Source organism: Triticum dicoccoides, chromosome 2B, assembly GCF_002162155.2.
Source record: "Triticum dicoccoides isolate Atlit2015 ecotype Zavitan chromosome 2B, WEW_v2.0, whole genome shotgun sequence".
Taxonomy (NCBI): domain Eukaryota; kingdom Viridiplantae; phylum Streptophyta; class Magnoliopsida; order Poales; family Poaceae; genus Triticum; species Triticum dicoccoides.
The window spans coordinates 825,040,489-825,050,289 of NC_041383.1; positions in this window are offsets into that span (position 1 = coordinate 825,040,489).

A 9,801-nucleotide genomic window follows, 5' to 3' on the forward strand; every position below is an offset into this window, starting at 1 on the left:
CGCGATGATTGCCGACAGGAATGGATGAAAAAAGTCACACCACCCTACATAGACGAGTGCACACTCCATTCACCATGGTCGTGGCGAGAAGCAACTAGTGCTTCTCCCAAGATGTAAAAAATCATCAATTTAGTAAAAGAAAATTGCTAATCAACATTTCTACCCACATGTAAGCACTTTGCAATGCAATGTTAACACAAATTAGTGTTTAATCCCTCAAATTGAGTGTGTTGATTTTTTAGTTTATGCAACCAGAAAATAGAAAAGAAAAAAAATATGGATGCCGCATTATGGCGACTCTGTGTTTGGGCACAACTGCCGCAACCTCTATATCCACATGATGTATGCCTGAATTTGCCATATGGTAAGGGTTTAAGTTCAAACACATGATGAGTTTTAGGAGGCATAGTCTCCCCTAAAGTTCCAACATGCAGATTATGCTTAAGTAAGGCTTGACAAACAGTTTTTTTTGTTATTCCCTTGAGTTCATCATTTTTGTCATGCACTTGTTCCGTGAAACAATTTGTCGATCCAACGAACCCTCGTTCATCGATCCAACCAACCCTCATTCATGACAACTAGACATTTCGTTTTAGGGAAGCTTCAACCTTGTGCTTGTTTGTTTATTGTACGGAAAACCTCCTAGTTTTTTGTATAAAAAAGCTCCTCAGGGTAAACAATACAAATAGTTAATTCGTTGTAGTCCACTTTAATCCCCTGAACTGACCATAAGGTTGAACTTCACTTTGGTATTTTTAGAGGAAAGGCGTACGTTCGACTTTATAAATAAAGCCACTATATAAACTCTTAAACTTGTAAAACCATATAAATTTCACAAAGCCGTTTAGAACAAGTTAGGGTATGAAAACCATATAAATTTCACAAAGAGGGGCAATGTGGACCAATTTGATTGAAAACCAATTTAGGGTATGAAGGCCGGTCAACTTTTGGGCCGTTGATATCCGAACAGACGACGCAGGCAGACGTGATCGTACATCTCTAATTCCCAACCCTTACAATATCGCGGAATCGAGCAGAGGCTGCCGCTGCCAGCTTCCCGCCGGACATGCTAGCTAACATCCTCGACCGCCTCGCCTTTGCCGCCGCATTCCGCACGCCGGAGGCGCCGTGCCTCGTCCTGCCCGGCGACACCACGGAGACGGCCATGCTCTTCTCGCTCATGGACCGCTGCTACGCCGTTGTCCGCGCCCCAGGGCCCGACCACCTCGTCCTCGGCACCTCATCCTACGGTGGGTGGATTGTCGCCGCCAATGCCTTCGCGCGGCCGCTGTCGGTGTCAAAACTCTAGCGGCTTTGAGAGAGAAATGAAGCTCCCCGGCTATTGACCACACACTCGCGTCGAAAAAAGGAATGATAGAAAAAAAAAAGACTTTGCAACGACTAAAAAGAAGAACACTTATTATAAAACATCTCACATAAATTTAAGAGCCCCCAAGTGACTTGGGTAAAAGAAATTTATGTATAATGACTGTATGTACCAAAGTACTTATATTATATCTGTGTTCACCCGAACTTTATACGCGTCTTAACCGACCGTCGGCTTCTCCCTCTTCGGTCAAGGACCGAAAAGTGTTATGTACTCCACCTGTCGAGAATATCGAAGGTGTTTCCGATAACCAGGCAATCAGGTCATAAGGCTGTAACAGATAAAATGTAAGAAGCATCTTCGAAGAAAATAGTGCCTCCACCCATACCTTTCTTCGGTGCTCATTGTTAATATGAGACTTATGCAATAGATTTTTTGTACTCATGAGTTCCGTTGTGTGCCGACCATTATTGAAAACAGTAAGAGCGCTAGCTTTCGGTTTCATCCAGTCTGAGGTCCGACTCGGGTGACCCGATCGTGACAATCACAGAGGTGCTCCCTTTATTCCCTAGCCAAACAATCGGAAACGTAGGGGTAAACACAGGAGCAAGGCAACCCAGCTTGCAAATCACTTAGGTCAATATGGTGCATATTATGGCGTAATACACGAACAAGGAACGAAGCCATACAAGTATAATCATATGCAAGAGGAAAAGCTCCAGCAAGAAAGCCCCCAAGTAAACGTGGTATTTGAATTTGTCCGTCACAAACAAAGTTTGGACAAGGAAAAAATTTTAGAAGCAATTTTTTTTCAAAAAAAGTATAATGCTTGATCGAACCGAACACAAGTTAAAAATTTAAAACTTTGAGCATGAAGCCAACTTAGCTGGTTAATGTGTTCGGTATTAATGACGCGGTCCGAGCTTGAGTGGGAGAAGGTTCTATCCCCCAAGCCGGTCCCGAGGTGGCGGAGCAAAGAGCTCGGTGCTCCGAAGTAGTGACATAGCACGGTCAATGCAGGCTGGCAGAGTGATGCCGAAGTCCCGGGCATGGGGTAATGAAGTGTTGACCAAGCCCCCCGTCCAGCCGAGGTGACGCCAAAGGATATAGTCCGGCTGGATCATTTTCCTGTGCACAAAAATAGTGCAAATCGGGGGTAATAGTAATAATAATAATTAAAAAAATGTTGCATATAAACAATTTATGCAAAGTGAGTAATAAAAGAAATATGGCCTGGCGCCGAAGTCAATGTCGATGCAGGACGTCGGCGTGATGCAATAAAGGCGTGGCAAAGCCTGAATTCACAGGTCGGTCCGAGTTCCGGATGTGGCGTTCACCGGACTATATATGGAAACTGACCGAACCACCATGCGACCATCGATAATGCGGCCACCATTTGATAGACCTGTGTACATATGATGGACAAACCATAGTAATAATTCCTTGGGAAAAATTAACCCAAACAAGCAAAAAATACTAGGATTAATAGCACCTGGTTTATTTGTTGTAGCAATCCGAAGGAAGGTGATTCCCAAAATTGGGACTCGATCCGCACACCCATTGCTTGATGGGCGATAAAGCGACGGCATGGCAATGCTGGCAAAGGTTGGCTTGCCGAGGCAAAGCCCTCGGTCTAGCTAATCGTGACGAAGCTGGTCGGCTGGTGACGCCAAAGTCACCGGAGTAGGTTGATGAAGAGATGATAAATCCCCCAGTCCAGCCGAGATGTCGAAGCCTCGATGTCAGCCGATGAGTCGAAGTAGGTCGGCATGATGGACACCGGCTTGAAGGAGCAACAGTGCGGCCCTGCCGATGCAGGTCGTGACGTGGTCAATGCCGGCTTGATGAAGTGACCGTGCGGCGATGCCGGTGTGCCCGCTCTGTGTAATCCGTGGGGCGACAATGTTGGTGATGATTTATCCTTTGCGATGTCGGACTCTTGTTCGACTTGCCGAGATGATGATGCGAAGAAGTTGAGCTCGGCTCAATAAAGTGACGACGTGTGTACTGCAGGTCGGCAGCCGTAGAGCAACGTTGTCGGGTTGGTTTGACACCAACGCGATGGTGAAGATCATATTGTAAAAGACTTCACAATTAGCGGGATGTGTTCGGGAAAAAACACAATACCCCATACAAAACTTCCTTCAAAAAGGATGTCTGAAATCCCGTTCATAAAAAAGACGAACTCGGGTTGGATTAGTTTTCGCGCAGAAAACAGATCCGAAAAGTGATGCACTAATCGGAAAGTTCCCGGAGTTTGGACGGTCGGATCGAGCTGAAATTTTGAGGGGTGGTAGATATAGGAATTCCGCAACCGATCAACGGTTGGATCTTCCAAAGGAAGTCTGAGCTAGAAGCTGGACACCACGCCCTAAACTCGTCCAGATTCTCGTCCAGATTTGACAGGGCTCCGGTATATCGCGGATTGCCAGAGATTCCTCCATCGGAACTCGATGAAATTTTCCAGGGTTGTTGTAGAATCAATTCCGCACAATTCCACCGAAGCAATCGTTAAAACGATAGTTGAGGAGGAGGTGGCGACGGACACAAGTTCGCTGTCTAAAAAAACAATACGGTCGCCCGAGGGCAATGTTGATGTTGAGCCCCCGGGCTCCCTGGATGATTCCTCCATGATCTTGATAGAGATCGGAGTTGATGTTGATGAAGGCCCTCATGCGAACATGACGATCGGAGGTAGGGCGCAGTCCTTGGTCGAACCAAGGTGACCAGTCGAGGTGGTGACGAAGATGCCGAAGTCGCAGTTGATCTGCAGGCGAGCCATCGACCTTTTGCCGAACACACAGCGGCACTCTCAATGAAAGCACCAATGTCGGTGTCAAAACCGGCGGATCTCGGGTAGGGGGTTCCGAACTGTGCGTCTAAGGCGGATGGTAACAGGAGGCAAGGGACACGATGTTTACCCAGGTTTGGGCCCTCTCGATGGAGGTAAAACCCTACTTCCTGCTTGATTAATATTGAAGATATGGGTACTACAAGAGTAGATCTACCACGAGATCGTAGAAGCTTAAACCCTAGAAGCTGGCCTATGGTATGATTGTTGTCTATCTCTATCGACTAGCCTGTCCTCGGTTTATATAATGCACCAGAGGCCTAGGATAACAAGAGTCCTAGCCAAATACGTCGGTGGGGAGGAGTCCTTGTCTTGATCATCAAGTCTTGAGGAATCTTCCTTGTATGCGGCAGCTGTCCGGACTGGCCCATGAGTATACGGCCATGGGGGTCCTCGGCCCAATCTAACAGATCGGGAGATGACGTGGTGAGTACCCCCTAGTCCAGGACACCGATAGCCGCGCTTCATCAACCCGGTCACCGGCGAGCAGCGCGCGCTCCCGGCCATCGAGACCATCCCCTGCGTCGACGCCCAACGAGGGGGGTGTGTCTTCTCGATTGAGGAGAAGCCATTCATCAGCGCCCCCCCTACCCCGATAGATTCACCACGATGACCTCCGGCTCGATGCGCCGCTACTTCTACTGCAAGGTGGTCCTCTCCGACTCAACCGCCACCGCATGCTGATCACCGGTCTACGCTACGGGACTGTGGCATTCGCCATGGCGGAGGGCCGTGTGTGGAGGTTGGTGCCCTCATGCCACGACATCACCAAGGTTGGGACAAAGTGTGCCAGGTGGCCGAGGCCGCCCTCACGCGACAGCATCGAGGACGCCATCCACCATGAGGGCAGGTTCTACTTGATCACTTACTCCGGTGAGTTGGAGGCATGGGAGCAGGACGCCGACGGTACCAACGCGTTCACCTGTGTGGTGGTAGCGCCAGGGCAGCCCTGGTGCGACCACCGCAAGTACCTAATGACGGCGCCGGGTGGTCAGCTGATGGTCATGCTCAAGCAGTGTGATAAGATCACGCATCAGTTGACACTCAAGGTGCAAGTCCTGGACGCTGGTGCGGAGCAATGGATGGAGGGCAAGCGGGCCCTCCAAGATGCAGTAAAATGGCCGGTTCCCTAGTGTGTTTGAGCTCATGGATGATCTCTTGGAGGGCAAGCGGGCACTCCAAGATGGTACGACCACGGATGAAGGCTGATTATGTGCGGCTAATCATTCGGTGCACTATCGGGACAAGGCAGGTATTGCACGCTTTGGAACAGATCTTAAACGGAATGTTAATCAATGCAATCGACATGTACACAAACATTCTTACTCGAGAGCGATAGGAATCATAATAATTAAGCTACAACAAAGCTGCCTTTCTTTGATTAGAGCATCTCTAATCAATCCCTTATAATTTAGCCTCGTAGATGACCACTTATATCTTAACTCCATATATTTACGAAGTTATTAAATAAAAACAGTTTCTAATTGAACTCTTAACACTTCACTCCCTGGAAAAAAATTCTTCGTCAATTCTTCATTTTTGTTTACATACTACATTCCACCTACATATTTGCACACATATTAAATCCAAACTTGATAATAAAAGTCTCACACAATTCATGAATATTACAAATTTGAAGTTTATAAATCTTTTTTTAGATTCAAACACACGAAAGGATCCAAACAAAGTAAAGAGCTTAAAAGAAGCACACCAATCAAGTGATATGGAGTATGGTGGTGGACCTAGAATCTCAGCTCTAGGGGTGCCCGATTCAGAGTTTACCCTAAACATCATTGTGATATCAATAAATAGTCTTAACATGGCATAAATTTGTTACTATCTAGTGTTCAGTACATAGAATATATACTTTACAATTTTGTAGGTGGTGTGACGGCACCCCCACTAGATCCATTGGAGTAGCAACTAACGCTTAACAAGATCATCTTGGAGCTAGATATGAACTTCTTGGTCCTTGATGCTTTGAAGTGCTGCGAAGAATCTATGTATCATGTTTGCACCGTGTCTTGCTCAACAGGATCCCCATTCGAGATGTACCGAAAGTTCTTTAGCATGCCTGTCTTGTCTTCAGCACAAGATGATGCAACATGTCATTATTTGCCATAGGACCTGTGGGTTCTAATACTCAGCAGTGCCGTGAATAATGCCAAAGTGCTTCTGAAGCACACCGAAAGCTCTCTCAACATCATTCCTTGCTGACTATTGACACACTGCAAAGTGGGGTCTCTTGTTGCCTTGAGGATGTGGGATTGTCGTCACAAATTTGGCCCATGGAAGATATATGTCATCTGCAAGGTAGTAACCCATCACGTACTGACGATCATTGACAACATAGTTGCAAGGAGGAGTATTTCCGACAACAAGCCTTCCGAACAATGGTGATCTTGACAACACATTCAATTCGTTATGAGAGCCTGGTAATTCAAAGTATGAATTCCAAATCCATAGATCCTCCGATGCAACAACCTCAAGAACGATTGTTGAATCTTTGGAATGCCCTTTATACTGAACTTTCCATCCCACATGACAATTCTTCCATGTCCAAGTGCATGTAATCAATTGATTCAAGCATCCCAGGACATCCTGGTTCTTCACTTAAATCGAAGAGTCTCTATGTGTCTTGAGGCCGATCTACTTTCATTCGCCATAGGCCGAGGGGGCGGGGGGGGGGTGCTGAGGGCCCTACACTACTAGGAAAACCCTTACCAGTAGCGCTGGTTTTTTGGCTATTAGTAGTGCGGGCAGGCGCGCTACTGCTACAGTGCTACAGCTATTTTTTAGCAGTAGCGCTTGTTTGAGCCAGTGCTACTGCTATGTATATCTAGTAGTAGCACGCCTCCCTCCATCGCCACTGCTAATACTAGTAGCGTGCCCCTGCAACGAATGCTACTAGTAAGGCAGCGCTGCTACTACTCCAATACCCCATAACACATTCACATCCCTATGACCGTTGGTGTGACCTTCGACTTCGAGCCTTCCACAGTGCTTGTTGACGGGCAAACCAACAACAGGGTCTTTGGTCAGATAACTCTCACAAAAAGAGATGCACTCTTTGGTCAGATATCCCTGGGCTATGCTTCCATCTGGATGGGACATGTTACGAACGAATCCTTTGATGACCCCATTCATCCTCTCGAACGACATCATGCTATGCAGGAATGTCGGCCCTAGGTCGATGATGTCGTCCATGATGTGGACACATAGATGCACCATGACAAACGCGGGCGGGGAGTACATCTCTAGCTCATTCAGTATGACAACGATCTCTTCCTGTAGCCTATGGAGTTGCTTCACACTGATCGACTTTCGAGAGATAGCATCAAAAAAGTGGCATAGGTCAGTAAGCGTCTCACACACATGTGTGTCCATAATCCCTCTAAGTGCAACCGGGAGTAACTGCGCCATCATCACATGACAGTCGTGAGACTTCATCCCACTGAACCTTTTTTTCTTAGTGTCCAGATATCTGCTTTTTTCCCACAGTATCCGGAACTAACTTTGATTCCGGCGAGGCACTTGAACAATTGATCGACCTCCTTCGGATCTAAGGTGAAGCAAGAGGGGGGGGCAATATTGTTCTTCCTTCTTGTTTACTTTTTTGCCCCTATCTTCCGTCTCCGTCTCCGTCTCGGTCTCCTCTGACCTTTTACCGGGCATTTGGAGATCGTTCCTGATATTCAAAAATTCCAAGTCTTTTCTTGCCTTCGGCCCATCCTTGGTCCTCTCCGGCATGTTCATCAATGTTCCAAGCAAACTCTCAAGGATATTTTTTGTGATATGCATTTGATCAAGCCTATGAGGCGTGTCGAGTATGGGCCAGTATTCCAAGTCCTAGAAAACAGATCTCGTCTTCCATATCTTCAGCAGGGGCTCCGGCGCCTTTTTTTCGTCTTTCCCGGCGAGGGGTACTCTTCCTAGTTCTTCAATAACTCATATATTTCTGTACCACTACGCTTACGTGGAGGACCTCGATGCTCAGCCTTACCATTGAAAAGATCTCCATGCTTTCTCCATGGGTCATCCTTCTCGAGCTATCTTCTATGCCCCATGTACACGATTTTCCAAGACCCGCCATCTTTCGATAGCTGCAGAGAAGTTGTATCATCCATGCATCTCGTGCATCCACAATATCCGTGGCACACCTGGCCGGAGAGATAGCCGTAACCGAGATAGTCCTGCACCGTCGTGATCAGCGCGGCTCTCATGTAGAAATACTCTCCTTTGATTGCATCCCATGTCTTGGCCGGCGTTTTCCATAAGGTATATAGTTCCTCTTTCAGTAACCCGAGATACAGATTTATATCATTTCCCGGTTGTCTCGGCCCTTGAAGAATCATAGCCATGTGTATGTATTTTTCCTTCATGCACAACCAGGGGGGAGGTTGTACATCCATACAAACACAGGCCATGTGCTATGATTGGTGTTCTGGTTGCCAAATGGATTCATGCCATCACTACTAGCGCCAAGCACGATGTTCCTTGGATCATATGCGAAAAATTTAAATTCAGCATTTAATGCTCTTCACTGGCTAGCATCTGCGAGGTGTCTCAGCTTCGGCTCATCTCCGTCATCTGGCTTCACCCTCTCCGTGTGCCAGCGCATAAGCTTTGCTTCCTTAGGATCTACGAAATACCGCTGTAGACGCGGAGTGATCTCAAAGTACCATACTGAAGAAAATATGCCCTAGAGGCAATAATAAAGTTATTATTTATTTCCTTATTTCATGATAAATGTTTATTATTCATGCTAGAATTGTATTAACCGGAAACATGATACATGTGTGAATACATAGACAAACATATAGTCACTAGTATGCCTCTACTTGACTAGCTCATTAATCAAAGATGGTTATGTTTCCTAACCATAGACATGTGTTGTTATTTGATTAATGGGATCACATCATTAGGAGAATGATGTGATTGACATGACCCATTTCGTTAGCCTAGCACTTGATCGTTTAGTAAATTGCTATTGCTTTCTTCATGACTTATACATGTTCCTGTAACTATGAGATTATGCAACTTCCGTTTACCGGAGGAACACTTTGGGTGCTACCAAACGTCACAACGTAACTGGGTGATTATAAAGGAGTACTACAGGTGTCTCCAAAGGTACATGTTGGGTTGGCGTATTTCGAGAATAGGTTTTGTCACTCCGATTGTCGGAGAGGTATCTCTGGGCCCTCTCGGTAATGCACATCACTATAAGCCTTGCAAGCAATGTAGCTAATGAGTTAGTTACGGAATGATGCATTACGTAACGAGTAAAGAGACTTGCTACTAACGAGATTGAACTAGGTATTGGATACCGACGATCAAATCTCGGGCAAGTAACATACCGATGACAAAGGGAACAACGTATGTTGTTATGCGGTTTGACCGATAAAGATCTTCGTAGAATATGTAGGAGCCAATATGAGCATCCAGGTTCCACTATTGGTTATTGACCAAGAATAGTTCTAGGTCATATCTACATAGTTCTCGAACCCGTTGGGTCCGCACGCTTAAGGTTTCGATGACAGTTATATCATGAGTTTATGAGTTTTGATGTACCGAAGGAGTTCGTAGTCCCGGATGAGATCGGGGACATGACGAGGAGTCTCGA